The 21189-nt window shown below is 33.3% G+C and overlaps 1 protein-coding gene and 2 long non-coding RNA genes across 9 annotated transcripts in view; 1 reads left to right on the forward strand and 2 right to left on the reverse strand.

Annotated features, from left to right (window-relative positions):
- Window positions 1-21189, reverse strand: part of LOC147506346 (uncharacterized) — a 49371-nt gene that overhangs the window by 8425 nt on the left and 19757 nt on the right. The gene's annotated exons all lie outside the window — the stretch shown is intronic.
- LOC147506347 (uncharacterized) lies at window positions 1690-6377 on the reverse strand. 4 transcript variants are annotated; one of them, XR_015193691.1, is made up of 4 exons: window positions 6322-6377; window positions 5964-6013; window positions 5178-5369; window positions 1690-2892 (listed from the first exon to the last, which is right to left on the reverse strand). It is a non-coding gene; the product is annotated as an uncharacterized LOC147506347 (long non-coding RNA). The 4 variants fall into 4 exon arrangements; XR_015193692.1 differs by lacking the exons at window positions 5964-6013; window positions 6322-6377 and adding an exon at window positions 5655-5718 and having other exon boundaries at window positions 1690-2663; window positions 2810-2892; XR_015193693.1 differs by lacking the exons at window positions 5964-6013; window positions 6322-6377 and adding an exon at window positions 5655-5707 and having other exon boundaries at window positions 1690-1994; window positions 2068-2892.
- On the forward strand, window positions 7408-8083 carry LOC147506348 (uncharacterized). The gene is made up of 2 exons (XR_015193695.1): window positions 7408-7503; window positions 7774-8083. It is a non-coding gene; the product is annotated as an uncharacterized LOC147506348 (long non-coding RNA).

Here is a 21189-nt window from a genome sequence, read left to right on the forward strand (position 1 = left end):
ACATGTTTTCAATTTTTATAAGGGAGTACGATAGTCCATTCCATTTTTTAAAAAATTATTTTATATAAGGTCTATTCCACCCTTTCTAATTCCTATTCCAAGTTACATATTTATAATTCTTCATTTAAAAAGAGCTCTCCTATGTAACCATGGGAAAGACTTGATGTCTGTAGAGTACGTGTGTAATGGTTGATCATGCAAAAATAAGCTTAAGCATTTTCTTTAAAAATTTTGAATTAGAATTAAAATGAAAATTATTAGCTCATAATTAAATTAACAAATAGGTGGAGGAATGTGTCATTGAAATTAGCAAGCATTGTTTATGACAACATTCATTAATCAAGACGGAATAAAAGAGAGGAAATCTGATAACTCAGTTTGTGCATACACAAATTACAACATACTAAATACATGAAGCTAAAAATGCTCGTGGGATTACCCACCAAACTGAAGCCATAGAATGTATTTGTATTGCCACCTGTTGCAAATGGGGAGGACAATTCTCATAGTAGAAATGGGGGAATTGAATCAGGGTATTCAAGGCAGAAGCGAAAGAAGTCAGATAAATCCTGTCATTGATATGCTAACTTGTCGGCACACCCGTCTGCCTCTCTATGCCACCATTGTAATGTTAACTCATCTTGATTGACTACAGATCTCTTTAATATCCATAAATAGTGGTTGAAATGACGAATGCACCTTCTGAATTTCTCTATTTACAACTTACCAATAGTAAACAGACCACTTCAATTATTAACTTGGGTGGGTTTAGCTTTTTCGATCACAATTATGAGTGCATAGAGTATGATTGAAACTCGGCCAAGTTATTTGTTCCAAGAAAAATTGGAATGGCCATGGAAAAAATGAACTTACCAGTGTCATCCCTATGCACACCTGCCGCTCCAGTAGGACCTGCATTCAGCCTAGCAGAGCCATCAGTGTTTATATTAACTTCGGCCGCCCTCCAGGAGGGAAATTGTTCTGTAGACCATGAAGATGTTGGATCATATCTAACAAAAAATTTAGTGCATTAGATATTGCCCACAATGGATCAAGTTGTATATATCTCGCAAGCAATACATGTTCCAGATAAGCGTATTGAAGAGCTCAAGAATATCATCACTACCGTCAATCATTGCTTGGATGGACCACCATCTTGAAGTCTTCTTTTCCATTATATAAGTGTGTTACGGAAGTTAGCCCCAAACCAAACTGCCTACACAAATTCACGGTGGCATATCCATCAAGGTGGGTTCACATCCCTGTTTATAGTGAACTTTGGTTCTCCACACCTCCATCTTTTCTATATCCATCAAGGTGGCTTCACATCCCTGTTTATAGTGAACTTTGGTTTCCACACCTCTATTTTTGCTATATAATATACTTAGTATGGACTTGAAGAGCTCAAGAATATCATCACTACCGTCAATCATTGCTTGGATGGACCACCATCTTGAAGTCTTCTTTTCCATTATATAAGTGTTACGGAAGTTAGCCCCAAACCAAACTGCCTACACAAATTCATGGTGGCATATCCATCAAGGTGGCTTCACATCCCTATTTATAGTGAACTTTGGTTCTCCACACCTCCATCTTTTCTATGTAATATACTTAGTATGGACGCTACTGGTGTGTGTAGATACCGTTTGGTGTAATTAACAAATTAATAAATTAGTTTGGTTAAAAAAAAAGAGTAAATGGTTCCTTTCTGTCCTCCTCGACAATGGGCATAAGTGTAGCAGTTAGAGGTACAAAATACTCAAGTTCATGATCAATTGCTAGCAAAGCAAGATGATCAGCAACTCTATTAGCTTCCCGATGCACATGTATTACATTGACACTAACAAATTGTCTAATGAGTTGATCAATAGCAGCTGTAATATTGGCACAATGCCATGGTACTATTTCTTGGTGTCGTATGATCTTAACTGCCCTCAATGAGTCAGAAGCCACCTCAACCTTCAGTTGTTGTATTGCTTTGCATCCTTGGAGACCTGCCAAAATAGCTTTTAGTTCTTGAGAAAGAACAGACCGACAACCACCTGCTCTAGTGTATGCCAATAGTACCTTGCCATTTGAGTCTCTGACAATCCCACCAATTCTACAGCCATTTTCTGACAAAGAACCATCAGTGTTTAACTTGGCATTCCCCTTTTTGTCTTCCTCCATATACATTGTACTGGATCTTTGGTAACATAGTTCACTGTTATTCCAATCCTATCCAGTAAATTCTTTAGGCTACCAGAGTTCTTGACTTCTAACAGCTGATCTTGCAGGGTGGCATGTGAAGCTTAGCTTAGAAAATTATATATTCACTTACTAAACTTCCACCATTTATTGATTGTTAATGTACTATTACAGCACATGCATCCTATTTCATGGATGAAGTAATCCCTCTTCTAGAACTGGTCGCCTGTATCATTTCAAAACCTTGGATGAAAAAAAAAATTCTCTTTCACCTTGAAAGGATTTTCACCTATATGTTTTTTTTGTCTTTCTTTTTCTTTTTCTTTTTTTCTTTTTATTTCTCTTTTGATATAATTCTATTTCTTACCAACCAACAGTAGCTGTGAAACAAATGCTAGATGTAAAAACAAATTCTTTTTTCTACAACATCCACAAATAATATCCCAGATGTTCGATACCATTAAATTGTCAACGCTCTGCAAAATGTCAAAAATCAATTTAACAATGGCCACACATAATCATACATTGAATCAAAATACCAAATAAAGTAAACAATACAGCAATGAAAAAACTACCCATAATTACTCAGAAAGATTACAGAGAAATGAAAATAATGACTAACCACCATCAGTAAGCGAAGCGGAGCAGTCGCCTTTGCAAGCAATGCACTCAAGTGACTCCCTTCGACTTAATCTATGAATTCCACTGATACATTATATATAAGAAAATTATATCAAAATCAAAACAAATCAATAATGGATGGATAACTATACATTCACAATGCAACATCAACAACTTCAAATAAGATATTACCATCTTGTAAAGACTGTCAAGAGCATCATTAGTAATAGTATACCCAACTCTAAACGTCGGTACTGAAAGACTCTCAATTCCTACTAACAACACCCTGCATTAATTGTAGTAAAAGGAACAACAAAACCCAATTCCACATTCAAAGAAAGAGCTGGTTTCGAACTTCCACTACAGGGGCAGGAGCAGCAACAGCCGCCTCGACATCTTTCGCAACAATTGTCCCCAACGGTCCACTTTCAACTGCAGAACTCAATTCCACACTCAACTCATAACGCGATGCCACTACTCTTTTCCCTCCATTAGAAGCAGAATGGAGCGAAGATGCCACAACAGAGACAGTTGGTAAAGGTTTCGACACTGGGTGGTGGTGGAGAATTGAACTAACAATAGTAACAGTCTCTAATGAGGCTTCCTATTTCAAAGGCATAAGAGATTTTCTTAACTTGTATAGCTGTTGTATTGATGCTTTTAAAAATTGGGGCAGAAGTATATATACTTGTTACCCTCTCTAATATTCTTATCCTTCTCCTTTATAGGTTAGGCTAACAGTCACCCCTTCCATGAGCTGCTTTCGACAATTGGGTCGAGCTACGATGGAATAGGTGTAGATCACTAATGAATAGCTTTGTGATGTTTTAATACGCTCAATTGACTTCATGCAACAAACATTATACTTCAGTCCCATCTCAGATGAAACTTCGTGGACTGTCTTAAGCTAGTCGGCCATAATTGGTGCTTACCTTTTGATTCAAATCCCTAGGCTATACTACTTGTTTCATGCGATTAATGCGATCAGGACTTGTTCCCCATCGGAAACTCTAATATGTGACATGCATTATTCAAAATGATGTAAAGATAACTGCCACTTTCGGCTAGTATATGCATGGCTTTAGTGTTTTAATGGCAATAGAGTAAGCCAATTACAGGTACAAAGCATAAAAAGCAAGCAAACTACAAAAGCTAAACAACCCAAAAAGAAAGAAAAGAAAGACAGACTCGCCATTACTCCCACCAGCTCAATACGGATCATGATTTCGTTAGTCTTCAAAGAAGGCAATGCTCAAGGCGGATTATACCTTGCTATCAAATAGTCTCCAATCACTTGTACCCATCTTTTTCCAAATTCTTCATCAGTTTCTCAACCTTCTCTTCTACTATAGCTGTTGTTGGCACTCTTGAAAAACTTATCACACCATGAATACTCCCTCCTCCCTCCTTTACTCATTAATCGGTTTTGGTGCTTCTTTGGACTTGGTATACTTAGAGGGAAGCACAAAATGCATTGTCACTAATTTCTTCTGATCAGATTGGCCACTACTTACACTCTTCGTGACCACAGGTGCTGTCATGGCTATTGTTTCGATTCCGTTAAAAGGTTATAACAGTGCACTCATGGCTATCTTTTCAGGTTTGGTATTTTGGGGTTGTCCGATGACACCAATGGGACGGGCCAGACCAAGCCAACATCTCGGTTTCTTTCACGGGAAGGATCATAGGTGACCGGGCTACTACTGAAGGAAATATTTATGGATCTCGTGTGCGGTGGTGGATTTCGAAGCTGATATTTTGAGTTTCGACAGATCTTTCCAAGTTAAGTGTAACTTGGACAATCCCATGAGTTATGAATCCCACACTAAGAGTAGTAACTATGGGCACCTTAATAAATGATTGCATTTCTTCTCAAAACGCAATGTAAATACTGAGTTACTGACTAAGATTTGATACTTTGTGTTAAAAATTTATTATCCCTTAACTACTTAACATGCAGCCTACAAATTCGCTGCCAATTGGCTCACAACCTCATAATTAACAATGATATTAACTTAAAAAGAATTCATACTCGAAGTTAATCATAATCTACATAATAATAGAAATCCCGAATACAATTAATTGTGTCAAACAATGAACATTTTGTTAAAGTAGAATATTAAGTACTTATAACATACAATCAATGGCCGTGTACAATTATTGTGAGTCATTTATGTTTTTGACAATCACTGGTACTAATTTTGTGTTTCATTCCACCTTTGGAAGGTTTTTCCAAAAGTTCATTATCCACATGTGCCTCAGAATTCAAATTTGAAGAGGGCACTTAAGTTTTAGTAAACTAAAATGATGAAGCCTCAAACTTTAAACTAACATTAGCAATACTTTCACAAAATTGGATGAATTCATACCGTTTTTGTTGGTGGAACATCCCTTCCTAGTCAAGGAACTAACAACTTCCCCGATCTGAAACAGAAAGGCTCTCCCACCCTAATAACTTCATTCTCTACTTGGGTAGATGGAGATGATTCCATAAAATAGCTTGCATTGTGCCATGCCACCCCCCTTGCACCTTGCCCTTCTAGCTTGGTTGATATGCGAACCTAAAAAAAAAATAAACCATCTCAAAAGAATGGTAAAGAAGACAATTGAAATATATGGATACTTATGAAACCTCTTAAGGTCTACTAAACCTTCCTTTCTGAGCTTTTGAGTACATTTAGTACCAATCATATCCGACACTAAACCCTATTACCATAAACATATACTACAATGAATCCTTTTCAACTTTCGTGTAATTCCTAGAAGTAGGTCCTTTTTCATCCTGTGACTTTCTAAGATGATCAAAGACTAATTATGGTTTTTATTGTCGGGAAAATATGACTTACCTCTCCCTTCATAATTTTCTGATCAGATCTCCTGCAAGTAGCACCGTGAGTTTGTAAAACCTCGATACCACCTACATTAGCAACAGTTGTAATATTTGAGGAAGACATACCACCCTCTATATACTTCCTTATCATTTCCTGATCTTCCCATCCAAGTGAGTTTATGCCTTGAACATCATCAAGGCTGAGATTATAATACAGGGCAAAGTCAATTACATAAAGGACAATCAAGATGGAAATCCCATTTATTCATTTTATTTTTAAATAGAGATTCCTACTTAATTGGAAATCACCGCAAATTATACTTACAATTTGATCCGGTTTGTTGTCCTCAATATGCAAGTAGCATGATTCCACATCTGCATCAAAATAGAGATATAACTCAATGTTTTTTACAGGACTCGTGATTTAACACGTCGAATGCATGTCCCTTGAAAGAATAAAGACCGACCAAGGTGAAAATGATGTGATCATTAAGAATATATGACTAATCAAACTTCAATGAAAAATATAAAATAGAAAAATGGCGGAGTTGAAGGAAAAAGTTTATTAGAGGCTTTAAGCCCATCGAACTTGAGGACTGAACCATTTTACCAAAATAAAGTTTATAAAACCCAACGAAGGAAAATTAACAATTTAAAAAATTTAATAAACAAATAAATCGTACCTGTAATCAATTGAAGGAACTTCAGCAGATTTGAATTTTCAATTTATCTTTTTGGACAATAATGGTATATTATTATGTATAAAAAATGTTACTTCAAAAGTATATTAAAATTGCATATAGTCCAATTTTATCGCTTAGGCCCATAGTGCACTTCTTAGGGCTATAGTACATCTTAAACATAGCCCATAATAAAGTTTGTTAACCCATTTAATTGTGGTTGAGTGTAATTTTTTAATGAAAATGTGTCCTTGGTCAGAGTATTATTTATTAAGAACTTTTTATTGATGTATAAACTTGCACTTACTGAAACATTAAGTTGTGACGGAAGAAGAATAAAAGAATTAGAAGGATAAAATTCGTATTGACTAAACTATTATTTATCTGCTACTATTTATCAAGGTATGTGGAATTTATAGTTAAAATATTACAAACAAATTTGCAACTTTACATAATGTTGTTTGAATATGGTTTAACATTGTTTGAACAAAGTGTTAGAGTGTATTTTGTATTTATGAATAGTGCATCCAGGAAAAAAAAGCAGTAATGTTACACCAACCAACTTATTTCACATTTTGAACTACTATTTATATCTACTAATGTGTCAAAAGTCCTAATCATTGATTTACATAGAGATACGTATCCGCGTGTATTGTAATGCAAAGCAACATTATCCAAATAGTAAGTCGCAATAGTATGTTTAAAAAGTAAGTCCGTGTAACACTACTCCTTTCAAAGAAAATGCATTGGGTTTTAAAAAAAAAACAATGAGGCCAAAATGATTTTATGGACAACTCGATGTTTAGACACCTACACCATCACAAAACTCCAATGAATTAATGGACTATGGGCCAAAGTTTGGGCTTTCGTAAAATATATACATATTTAGAAGACCAGCTTTTGACAGAAAATAAGGCAAATTGTAAAAGCTTTGAAATGGGCTATGTTATTTTGGTTTGGTCTCTACTTATTTTCAATTTTGTTTTTTTGGTTTATTTTGTTTCTTTGACTTGTCATTGGAAGACCATGTGTACAGGATCTATTATTTATGTGCTTACAACAAAAAAAGAGGAAGTTATGACGCCCCCTAAGTTTGTTTGGGTGGAATTGTAGAAGTTCTTCCATCATCGCTCCTTACACCTCTAGCCACAAACTCATTTCCCCTACTGTAGACGCCATGGATGGGTAAGTTGTTTTAGTCCAATTGCTTAAGATACTTAAGAGACAAAGTAAGATGAGTTGTATATGTGCATGTGTTGGGGACTTGGGTGTTCTCAACTACATGAAGATGAGTCCGGATAGCGATAGTCTTCTATTCATGCATATAAATCAATTATCAAGTTTAAGTGTACTTATTTTACTTATAAATAGTTAAGAATGTTGTCTCTTATCATTACACCAAATTACATTTAACTAATATTTTGCCTAATTTAATTTGTTTACTTTGTTTTGAAGGATATGTGCTTGCAGTTTAATAAGTTTAATTGATTCTAGTTGTCTGGGTTATCGTGAAGATTATTTAGTCATTTTAAGGAAAATTGTCAGTCGTCATATGGCAACAAAAACAGCAGCTGAATGTGTTAAATATATGGAAAATTGGAAGAATTATTTTATTACCAAGAAGGGAGATATAGTGGGTTGTTCTAGAGAAGTGAAAACCAAAGTTGAGCGTATGACGACATTATATAAAATTGGCATTCATTTGTACTCTAGTGGGGTTTCCTTGGAGTTCAATTGAAAATATTTATATATAAATATTCCAACAGTGCGGTGTAGTCCTTGGCCTAGTAGGCCTGTTACCATTAATTTATATATGTAGGACTTCTATTGTGTGTGAGATTCCAAGCGGTTTGTCTACCTGCAGTTTTTTCCATTCCATATTTTCACTCATTTTTCTTGGGTGTTTAGAGCATCTTCCATATTAAGCCAAGTATCGTATTATGTACACGTTTTTTAAAGCATTCCAGTCCAAGTTACTTCTAGCCACAACATTGGCCAAGTAACGTATTACGTACACATTTTTTAAAGCATTCCAGTCCAAGTTACTTCTAGGCTAATTTCCACATAGGAGAGTCGCCTCCGGCCATGTTGTTTCTTGTATCTGTTTTTTTCACAAAGGTATCTCGATCAGGGGGGATCTCTCCCAATATACTTGAACTACTTGACCAAGAAAAATAGATATAAGGTACTATACGAATCTACTTCCGAGACTTCTAGCTAGTGTTGTTGCGTGCCAAGCATTTTTCTGAGATACCCAATTAAACGAAAACAATCAGTCAAAAGGATATCGTGTCAGAATTAAGTGCCTTCTACTGCCACGTCAAAGCCAATAATAATCACACAACTTTTGCTAGTAAGAACGTAAGATAATTAACCCTCCATTCCCATGAATAGTTTTAGTCAGTAACTCAATTTTTGTTAATATCATTCGATTTTCTTCAATTGATCATATAATCGACTTCCAATCAAGTAGAGTTCTTCAATTTGATGGCTAAACATCTTTGTGACTTTCACATCATACTCAATAAATAAATAAATAAAAATAAAAAAAACTACTGCCAAACTAAACCAAGTTATGTACTATTGTACTATCAACAATCTCACATTTGCAGTGTATGATACCAAAGAAGCGTACTAATCCTCAAGATTTTCTTTTTTTAATTCTGAAACCGTTCTTTTCCTCTTTGTTGCTTTTGTCCTTGTTTTGGTTTTTCTCAATGTCTTTCATTTCTTTAATTTTTTCTTCGAGACAATATTAATATATCTTATCTTTGTTGTGTTTATCATCAACCAAACAATCTAGCATAATATTTCTGAGGACGTCGAGTTGATTATGTTTTTTTTCAACCTCTTTTCTTTTCTTCGTAAGTTCTTTGAAATTGAAGTCTTCAATTTCAATATCACGTTCATCCTTTATAAACTGTATTGCGTGAAAAGCTGCTAAATCATCTGCTTTTGCAACAGAATATGTAGTGCTTCCATCAATTTCTTTAACTACGACGTCTTCATTGTTAAAGAATAAGTCTTTTGTACCTTTAATGTTATAGTGCTTTTGAATCGTCCGTTCTCTAATTACGTGTTGTAGATTTGGATCTTGGCTGAACGTTAAGTCCTCCTTCTAGAATTTCCTTTAGCAATTTTTTTTTTACATAAGCTGTAATTTTCGTACGACATTATTTGCAATATACATAATAAAATTTATAAATTATTTATCCAATACTCTTTAATATTAATAATAATAATAATGATAATAATAATAATAAATAAATAAATAAATAAATAAATAAATAAATAAATAAAAATAAAAAAAACTTAATCAATATGAAATGAACTCAGAAAAGAATTGTAAATAATGGATAAGAGGAAGAAAGTAAACTACCTGGTTTTTCGATATGTGTAGTGCGATTGTTTTTTTTTTTTTTTTTTTTGTACATATATAGGAGATAAGGCATGATATTTCGTAGGAGGCTCAATTACTACGTGATTAGATATTCGTAGGATTCTGATTTAGTTTTGTATATATATCTTAAATTAGTTTTTTTTTTTCAAACTTCTACGTGTAGGAGATAAGGCATGATTTGGAGGCTCAATTAGATTGGATTTTCGTAGGATTCTAATTTAGTTTTGTATATATATCTTAAATTAGTTTTTTTCAAACTTCTATTGTACTATTGGGCCTAGGCCCAACAAATTTGATAAGATATATTTTAAGCGGGTATTTGTATCGGCAACTTCTATTCAAATTAAGTTACAGAGCACACCCCAAATCAAATGATCGGAGACTTTAACTTAAGCAAGGAGATTGGGGAGCTGGCAAATGAGTTGCAAGAGTCGGCCTCCAAAATTTCTTCCCAAATCCACAGTTGAAGAACAACAATCGGCTCCGTCCGCGTGCCCTCTCCATCAATTCTAATATCCAAAAGCTCCGTTCTTCTATTCCCCAGGGCCAAAAGGTACCACTCTCTCTGTCATTCCAATACATAAGCTACTGGATCTTGCCCTATTGGTCTATAAACGTAATGTAATGCATTTCAGGTACCATTTTAACGAAATGCGACATGTTCTCTGTTTTTTGTTCAATTTCTACTTAAAAATTTGTCATATATCAAAATGTATAGGGAACTGTTCAATTGCAAAACATTCTTGATAATTGGGATATTTTTTGGACCATAAACCTCACTACATGGCTATGTAAATTGGCAAAATAATACCCATAGTACATACGCATTGCCCCCGTTTTCACCAGGGAATGGATGAAAAAGTTTATTTTCCTTTTATTGGTGGACGGTGGACAAAGTACATTTTGCCAAATTAACGTGGAGCTAAGGCGCTAAGCTGAAGCAAGAAATATGTTTTTAATCTAAAATTTAAAATAGCAGTTTCAATAGTGACTAATGTTCATAAATAGTAAGCTTTTATTCATAGTACTATGTCCATCACCACGATGGTTTACGTGTTGTTGATATAGAAAACTTGTTCGTTTTCTAATTCGAATGTCCTTTAAGTTGCTTCTGCTACAGTTGGGTGTGTGTCCTTGTTTTCCTCGTTGTTGGCATATTCTTTCTTTTCTACGGCCTGTAAAAATAAAAAAATATTTGCTCTTGGAAATCTTCTGGGTCGAAAATTTATCCTGTAGATAGCTGTAAAATAATAATAATTATTATTATCATTTTTTTATCTCTAACATTGATTTGTTAATTTTTAACAATCAGTAAATGTAAAACGTATTGATTTACCTTTTTCAAAATATTGGCTGTTGCGTAAATTCATCATAAATTTCTCAAGTTTGATCTTGAATACTCGGTTTACAAATCCTTCATTCCTTGAGGCAATTCCATTTTTTTCAATACATTCTGCAATTTCTTCATCAGCATTGAAATCTATTACAATTTCAGGGGTTTTTCTGACTGTGATAGCGCTAAATCTTTTTTCTCTAACCATTGAGTTGTTAGTACTATCATCTAAACCTGTGTACATGTCTGCCGTGATTATTGGTAGTCGGTTGTTTGCCTTCATCTGTATAACAAATGTAAAACTTAATTTTTTTGTAAAAGTAAATGCAAATGTAGAGAAAAATAAATATTTCATTAAGTTATGATGAACTATAGATAATTCAAATCGAAAAAAACAAAAACATAAATTTGATGGATCTAACACTGTGCTAATCCTCATCCAATATAGAATTCAGCTCGAAAATAACTTAAAAAATAAATTTGATAGATCTAACACTACGCTAATCCTCATCCAATTCTGATGAATTATTTGGGATGCTTAGGTAGTCCATTTCCCAATATGGTCCTATAAGCAATGCTTCATTTATTGACTTTAAATAGGCATTTTCTTTTCTCAAGTTTTCAATATATTGCTGAAGTTGTTTTTCTCTAGTATTTGTTTCATGTAGCTCTTCACGTTTAGTAATGACTTCTTTGTGGTTGGCATCTAAAACCTCAAATTTGTATATCTGCTATAGAAAGCGGATAGCGTTTCCTGCATCCGCATTTTCTGAGTCCACTTTCTTAGCTTGATACGTCCCCGAAAATGATTGGCTAAATTAGTTTTGTAGATATTGCTTTATAGGCAACTGGATGTCGCAATTGCTACGGGGGAATTGTTAGTTCTAACATTGCTCTATTTTCTCCTTAAGGTTTGCATTAAAATCTCACTATCTTTTTGTTGTTCCGCTAGATACTTAATGAGCAATTTTTCCTTTGTGGGTTATCCTTGAAAACTGCTATAAACCAATAACTATATCTTTTTTATGGATATAAGTCTATGACTAATAATAATGTATGATAGATCATAACTTGTTTCCATACAAACACTGAGTCACCTAGACACCCTTTCATGGCAAAGATTAGAACATGAAGTAGCTCACATATGATCATCATATCTCTTATCACGTGTGCGCACGCACACACTAACTGACTTATACACAAACACACTCACACATCAAATTTGGTTGGCTCTAGAGAAAAATGGAATTTCTTATTGGAGCTCAAGTTGAGTCTAGAGGTAGAGACTATAGAACATCCATTGGTGGTAATTTTTTTCATTTTATTATTATATATCAAAAATCTTATTTCCAAACTATATAAAAACTCATACATTAAATTAATTGATCAAAGTTCCAGGGCCAATTATTTGCCAGATTTTGTTCTAGACTTCAAACAATAAAGAAAATGATAAGCAATAAATAATTATGCAAGACATTTATACTATAAGAGATGAAGCTCTTTAACTGATCTATCCATATTCTCCTCGTCTTGAACTTAGCCATAATTTCTGCTGTTAAATGAAATAATTTTTTTTGCTAGACATTTTGAATTTACTTAAAATTTTCTGCATAGCATGAATTAAAAAAATTCAAACAACAAAAATTTAAACAATTTCATTCATGGGAGTAAGATTACCTTTCTCCGGCAATGAATCTCTTCTTAATAATCATTTTTTTTTCTTTTCTCGATTGAACATACTCAAAAATAAATAATCGACATGAAGCCATAATAATACAATCATGGTTGCTGAATGTTCCGAAGTATTTCATCTTAATTAACGTTTGCAAAAAATTACCCATTAACAAATAATAATTTGGAACGTGGTCGGCCTGGTATACTTTCAAAATTTAATAAACAAATTATATCATAAACGGTAAATAAACTTTAGTTTATGTATCTACTCCAAACTATATATTATTTTGTAACATCCAAGAATTGCATTTTTTGTGCATGGTCACTTGGCCTTGAACTTTAGTTGGCTATTGTTTTTAAGAGTTCTATGTGCGCCGTATTTATACATCAATTATAGTTGGTAAAATCTTAGCACAATTGATGAAAGTCTACATCTAGATATGTGTTTACACTTGGTAGTGGAGCAGTTAGTTGGAGAAGTGTAAAACAATAATGTATTGCAGATTCGACTATAGAGGCAGAGTATGTTGCAGCTAGTGAAGCAGCAAAAGAGGTAGTCTGGTTTAAGAAGTTTTCACAGATCCCTGTAACATTATTTTGTGACAATAGTGGTGTAGTAGCTCAATCCAAAGAGCCTAAGTATCATAAGAGGTCAAAGCATGTGGAGCGTAAGTATCATTTGATACGTGATATTGTGTAGCGTGGTGATATTGCAGTTACAAAGATTCCTACAACTGAGAATCTTGCATACCCTTTTACTAAAGTTTTGCCTATCAATCCTTTTGAGAGTCACATGGATAATATAGGTCTTAGAGTGGTTGCTCAATGTGGTTTTGAAAGCAAGTGGGAAATTGTTGGGATATTTGGCTTTTACAAAGCCAATGAACATTTATTAATTATAAATGATGATGTTTTTATTTATACATAAATCTTATTATTACATGAGGAAAACGTTAATCTTTTTGTATTTTTTTTTTACGTAATAAAATAAAAGGAAACATAAAATTTGGTACTTTTCCTAACCACAACTCTGAAATAACACTACCTAGATAGGACTTTTATACCACTCATATTCACGCTAAACTTCTATCGTTCAATCTGATAATTTAGTAATGACCATAGCTATGAAACACTACCTAAACAGGATTTTTATACATGAACATAGTTTTGTAAGTTATACATCTTCCGATTTTCTATTGACTGATCATAAAAATCGATTTTTTATTTATCGATCATAAAGAAACACAGATTTTGCATCCATATAATAAAATGAATATGCAACACTCAACTAATATAAATACAACTTTCAATTTCTACCATATGTTACAACATTTGTGACACTTAATGTAACATAATTACAGGAAGTTTATAGCATCAAAAGAAACGGAGAGGATGTGAAGTCATTATTAACTCATGTTCTCTTCCCCATGCACAACCATGTTGTGCATCTATTACTCGCCTAAACAAAAATTACATGTCGATTAAGATATTGTTACCTTATGAGAAGATGTCAAGTAAGTAGATTAAGAGATAAGAGAATATGGTATATAAACATATATGATCTCCCAAGTCTATGCAAAGGGTAAAGACATGTTTATGAGAATTTTATAAGTAAACGGCGTGCATGTGTCCCGGACATTGGTGGAAAAAATAGTACTAAATGAGAATGTGAGATTAGTTTGTAAATATATGACTTGCAGGTGCAAAGTACCTTTGTCTGAGGCGATTTGTGTTCCAATAACAAAATGTTTTTTAGAATCTAGATGTACTACTATATAGCTAGCACTTTAGTATGACATTATAATAGACACGCTCAAAACCTATTTTCGGTGAAATAAGTAAATGCCACATGAAAGCAATAAAAAATATAAGAAATAATGTATATGATGATTGCAAACCAAGGCAACGGAATATGGTAAATTATCAGTACTATTATATATAACTCAATCGCATGTTGGGACATATGTGCTCATGCAATCTTACTACCTGACCTCATGTTCCGTTATATTTTACCAACACTTAAAAATAATTAGTAATTAACTCTAAGGGAGATGGAGTAGAAATGAAATTGTAACAACTATTAAAATAAACTAAAGATAGATTACCTTAATGAGTATCCAATAGTTGTTGCATCCCATATTTGTTTTTCAATAGAAGGAGCCAAATCTTAAACTCCGACCTCCCACCTCTTTCATGTAACTCAATTGTTACCCCAGAGAAACATCATTTGAAAATTTCGAAAGCGGTATGAAACTAAGTAGCCTGAATGGATTTCTTAAAAATATTATGATGCCTTGATTATCCATAAAACTAAAAAACATATTTACCCAGGGCTACTAAGATCTACTTAACAACCTACTATTGCGACTCAATATAGAGTTGAACAAAATTGGATGGCCTCTGGCCACCCATGAAATGTCACTCTTAAACTACAAAAAGACCTTAGAATGACTAATTATGGATACTGAGGTCTATTTTTATTTATGAATGATAACTGCTTCAGCAATTTTGAATAGAATATGAATATACAATTCATACATTCCATGTGAGACGACATGGAGTAGCTCCATATATTACGTACACCCTAAATTCAAGAGTCATTGAATTATTAATTACATGAATAATTACGTTTGGTCCACGATGTGCAATAAAAGGGATGGGTAGTACATGACCAATCACACAATCTTATTAATGGTGTCAAAGAACATGGCCAATTCATTGCCAAAAATAAAACACTATTCTGGTGGATGAATATTCTATATGCATGATGAAAGCCCAATTTGTATTAACGCATATAAAGGCAGTAGAATAGATTACCTTAAACCCGCATATAAAGGTAGTAAAATAAATTATCTTAGACCTCAAAAGTCATTGGTAATAAAAGAATTAAAGAAGATGATGAATATAAAACCTGTTCCTTCATCCTGCAACAACAACAGGTGTTGCTTCATAGTAGCAACTTAAGAATTAAGTGTCTGTCTACAACAACTCAACTGTGGAAAGAGAGAATCAACACTAATATTGGTAAAAATGGCTTCTAATTAGCAATAAATATGGTTGTTTTCAATTAAGAAAGAATTTTGTTGGAGAAATGTGCGTGAATTTTTATTTTAGTTGAATACATTTTTATTAGGGAAGAAGAGAAAAGTGAGATTTAGAATATGTAGGGTATTCTACACATGAGATTTAACAAAACTATTTAACATAAGGGTAAGAAACCGATTTAGCTATCAATAGTATAAACACGCCATTGAACAAAACATTGGCTACGAACATGAGTTAGTACATGTAGCAATGGGCTAGTATGCAATAGGAATCCCATTCAATATAGCAATATCATCAGCATAAAGTATTATTGCTTCAAATAATAATAATAATAATAAGTAAACCAAAAGCAGGTATGGCCATGTTGGCTGAAATATGTAATATTAAATATGGTTAAAAAAACATGATATCTCTTTCTTATGTCGTTTGACTCGCTTCCATATTTCCCATGGAACCAAAGTACTATTAGCCTTTGTTGTTACATTTGACTTTGTTTTTGCAACATGTATTTATGGTACTTTAAGCCCTACTTTCATATCAATGAAAGCAGGAAATAGTGTGTAAAATGCATGTTGATTGAATTTGATACCGCCAGTTTTACAATCGACATATCACTAAAAACAAAAAAAAAAAACATAATAAATCTCCCCAGAGCAAACAAAATGTAAAACAAAAACACAATCATTCAATAAAACTGAATTTTTTCGGTACTTACGCGATGCTTTCATGGGGTAACATAATGGAAATCAACTTGAAAGCTTAATTGGCATAAAGAGTTCTTGAAGCTATAAACCTTAAGAAATTATAAGAATATATATAACCAAATAATTAAGAATACAATACAAAATTAAAATAAGCAAAAGAAATAGAAAGAGAATAAGAGAAGTATAACTGACATGAAGAAGAAGGTTAATTGTCACGATAAAGAAGGAAAAATTAAGATACCCAATTGCTAAAAAAATGTAAAATAAATAATCTTTATGTAGAAACGGGACTAAATTCAAAATTCCAAAATGTTTAAAATAAGTGAATATTAAACAAAAAAGTGGGAAAAAAATTGACAAAAGAGAGGGGTTATGTGAAAATCAGGCATTTGCTTGAAATCAAAGGTTTATTTCAAGTTCCGATTCAACAAAGCTTTTTTCACATCAAACCCAATATGTTGTAAAGCAAGATGCTTGGAAAGTTTTCTTTGTTGACAGAAAGCAGTTTATATTGGATTCTGGGGAAGAGAATGAAGAAACCTTAAACTCATCATATCCTTCGCCAATTTCACATGATTGGGGCTGCCTCTGTTTCTTTTTAATGAGGTTTTTCCAATTTTACTTGCTCTTGCCCGAGAGAGATTTGAGGCATCTATGCTTTGTGTACCTTAGGGTTCTAAGAGAATCTTGAGGAAGACAAAAAGTAGACCTGGGTTTGAGCAGTTAAGCACACCACTCATCATTTGTAGATAAAAGCTACTAATGTGGATATTATTGAATTGAGGAAGAGATTTCTTCTTCCCCAAGTTTTGGAGTAAAGCTATATTTTTGTTCTATACAGGCTCGTAAGCTTGGAAAACACTTGCGCAAAAAAGCGGGAACAAATCAAAACATTGAATGTCATCAACCATAAACATAATAAACAGATCAAATTTTAATATGAAATTATTGATTAGGCTAAAATACACAAAATAAGGACTTCGGTGAATGCTAATGAAACCTTGTCCAATGCCATTTGAATTTAAGGCCATTTGGGGTTGCAAGTAAATGTGGTGAAAATATCAGGAGTTCCAGCCCATCTGGAAATGGCTATGTCATCCTGATAATTTTGAACCATATATCTTGGACCGCCTATAAAAAACAATTGTAAAATTAATCATTTGTCATTATATATTCATTTTCAAAGGTTCCAAGTGAGTATTTGGGATTTGATTGAACTTACCTGTAAAAGACGATGGTAAAACTAATTGCCTACCAACAGATGCAGGTTTAGGGTCCCCATAAATAACAGCATCAACCAAACCTTGGTATAGTTCAGCACGAATCGTATGTTGGTTATTTCTAACCCACGAAAGCCTCATTTCCTTAGCAGCAGTGTATGCATCAACCCAAAATTGTTGCTTCAATCGACCACCTCTAAATATTGTTAGTCCTTCATTTGCTCTCATTTGCATTCTAAAAGCATAATACTCTCTTATGGTAACATGTTGTCTCTTACCAAATTTACTACCCTATACCCATTAGCTCCATCAGGAAATAAGATAGGGTATTGCATTGACATAAAACTTGGAAAAGTCTCATCGATCCTCTTCAAGCCGTATCCTTTCTTGTCGACAACAACGTGACGGTTACCTTGAGATTCATCTTCATTACCAACAATGAGACCAGCTACCTCATTAGAAGTTGGCATATTGTATACTCTTCCGTCAGTCTGTCTTGTACTAATGAGTCTTATACTAACATCAGCGATTTCAGATTCTATAAATCTATCTCTGGCCATTATGTAACTCTCAGCTATTATGTTGTTTTCATTTAACATTTCAATGAGTCCTGCTATAATGTTTGGATCTAACGGTTTTTTTTTTCAATCTTTTTACTAAAAGAGTTCAATTTGTTTTGCACTTCATTGGCTGTAACATATACGTATAACTGGCCAAATTTAGGAATCTGACCTGGCGTAAAGAACAAAAACAAAATTAACAGGTAAATGACATGTAATCACAAAATTATTAAGAAAAATCAAATGTCAAATTATTTTTTGCATTGTTCATTAAAGAAAATTATACATACCTAAACAATCTAATATTTTGCACTTCATTTGCTGTATATATGTATAACTGGCCAAATTTAAAAGCTAACTTGGAATTGGTAGCAAGGTTCCAATTTTGTGATGATTCTGCTCACTTATCTTATAAACATATGGCCCCTTTCCGTTGTTTATTTTTTTATCAATCACTCCTCCAGTTGATGTGAAAGCAAACATCGAGTTATACGCCCGTATATTTTCTCTATAACCTACCGATGTCTTTAAATGTATGAAAATTTGTGTCGAAGTAGTTTTTTTGTGTTAGATCAGTATATTTCTTGATCTTTCTTAGTTCTTGTTTCCCAAATTTCAGCAAATTTTGGAATTGCTGCTATATCTGCTATGAGAATGCTTGGGGTTCGGTCAACTGGTGTATCACTTTTGCTTGAGAAAGGGTTATTTCAACATACCACTTGATTTCATGTCTAAATCTCTTAAATTAAATACAGATGTAGATATGGACTGTTTTGCTGTAAACGAAGGTGAAGCTCTTGTATTTGCTTTTTAATTATAACACAGATATGAACTTATTTTTGTCGTTTCTCAGATATGAAATTATAACACAGATAAGAAATTATTTCTATATAAATAAAATGACCACATGCATCCTACTGAAAATAGTTTGCACTACTTAAGAGCATATCCACTATTATGATGGGAGAATCTCTCTTATAAATAAAAGAAATACAAATTATTCGCCTTTTAATCATCAATATGATTTTTCTGCATGTACATTGATAGACAGATTGAAGACAATGTCAAGGTTGTGGAAATGGATTTTGGGCAATGTAGAGGGAGTACAAAGAGCAGGAATGGCTATTTAACCAATGTTCATGTTGAAATTGGAGATCAAAGATATTGACCACATTGTTATGCAGGAATGGCAAGCTAATATTATAAATTTAAACTAAAAATTAACTGACTCAATAGTTACAAACTTTCATAAAAAAAGCTTAAACCTCATTAAAAAAAAATAATATGTGACCAACATAATAAAGTTTTGGTATTAAAGTACTAATCTTCATGGTTTTCTTTTCTTTATTATAAAACTCTACATGCCTTTCATTCCTTTTTAATTTTTTCTTCAAGATAATATATTTTATCTTTGTTATGTTTATCATCAACCAAATAATCTAGCATAATATTTCGAGGATATCGAGTTGATTTTGCTTTTCTTCAACTTCTATTCTTTTCTTCATAAGTTCTTTGAAATTGAAGTCTTCAATTTCTATATCACGCTCATCCTTTATAAAACTGTATTGCGTGAAAAGTCTGCTGAATCCTCTGCTTTTGCAAATGAATATGTTGGGCTTCCATCAATTGCTTTAACTATGACGCGTCTTCACTTTGTTAAAGAATAAGTATTTTGGTACCTTTAATGTCACGATTGCTTTTGAATCGTCCGCTCTCTAATTTTGTGTTGTATAATTGGATCTTGTTGAATGTTAAGTCCTCGCTTCTAGAATTTCCTTTAGCATTTTTTTTTTTTACATAAACAGTAATTTTCATACATGCATTATCTGCAATATACATAATAAAATGAAGTCAATAAATAATTGTAAATAATAGAGAAGAGGAAGAATGAAATAATTAGTTAAATAATTTTTGAGTTTTATGGTGTGAGCACGTGCAAAATGTGTGAGGGGTAATTGTTGCATTTTGAAATGGCATAACACCAGACACACCACAATAGACAGTCAAACTTGGTAAATGAATCGTTAACTAACGATAGGGTTACCTAAAGCTCTGAAACGTAAAACTTTTGGTCCAACGCAAATACCCATATTATTGGGACGTCCTAAAGTTAAATCACCTTATTTTAAATTAGATATATTTTTTTTAATTAGGTAGAAGCTATTGGGTTTAGAAACCCATAAGTATTAGTGTTGGGCCTGGGCCGAACAAATTGTGGGTATTGAATCTAAAATTCAATTCAAATTTAAATCGCTATCAGTTTTTCCCGCGCAGCTTGCTTTCTTTCAAAAGCGCAGATTCAATTGCCTGTAATGGCGAAGCTTATGATTCTTATCACGTCATGCTCCATTAATTAGCTAATTTTGATAGTTTACATATGCAGGAAATTCAAATTGATGAGTTTATCACACATAATCTGCCATTTGAGGATATTAACGAAGCCTTCACCCTGATGAAAGAAGGAAAGTGTTCACGGTGTGTTATCCACATGCCAAAGTAATATTCTTGGAGCTACTGTCTGATACACGTCTGCATGAGAGCTCTTAAGAGTAATGCTTTAAACATCATACTATCTTTGTTAGCATCGTAATTACTGATGCTAACTGTCTCTCTGACATTGTTTTGTGCTCTACCAGAGTGGTGATGCATTCAAGCTGCTCCAGAAGTCAGGAGAGAGACCAAAAGATAAATAGTCGCAGGTGTTCAACAGGTCACCAATTACTGAGGGTGGATTTTGGCCTTGACTTATGGGTATTGTTTTGGAGTGGAATCGACGGTGGACAACATAATTGCACAATACTTTTATGACAGGTTCAATCTAAAGCTCGAAACTGCCGGAATCATTGCAGAAGGTATTTGTTATTATTCATAATATATTTTTAGTAGCATCAGGACAAAATAATAAACTAAATTTTTGGAGAAATACTTATGTTCA

Source organism: Coptis chinensis, chromosome 4 (genome assembly GCF_015680905.1).
Source record: "Coptis chinensis isolate HL-2020 chromosome 4, ASM1568090v1, whole genome shotgun sequence".
NCBI lineage: Eukaryota > Viridiplantae > Streptophyta > Magnoliopsida > Ranunculales > Ranunculaceae > Coptis > Coptis chinensis.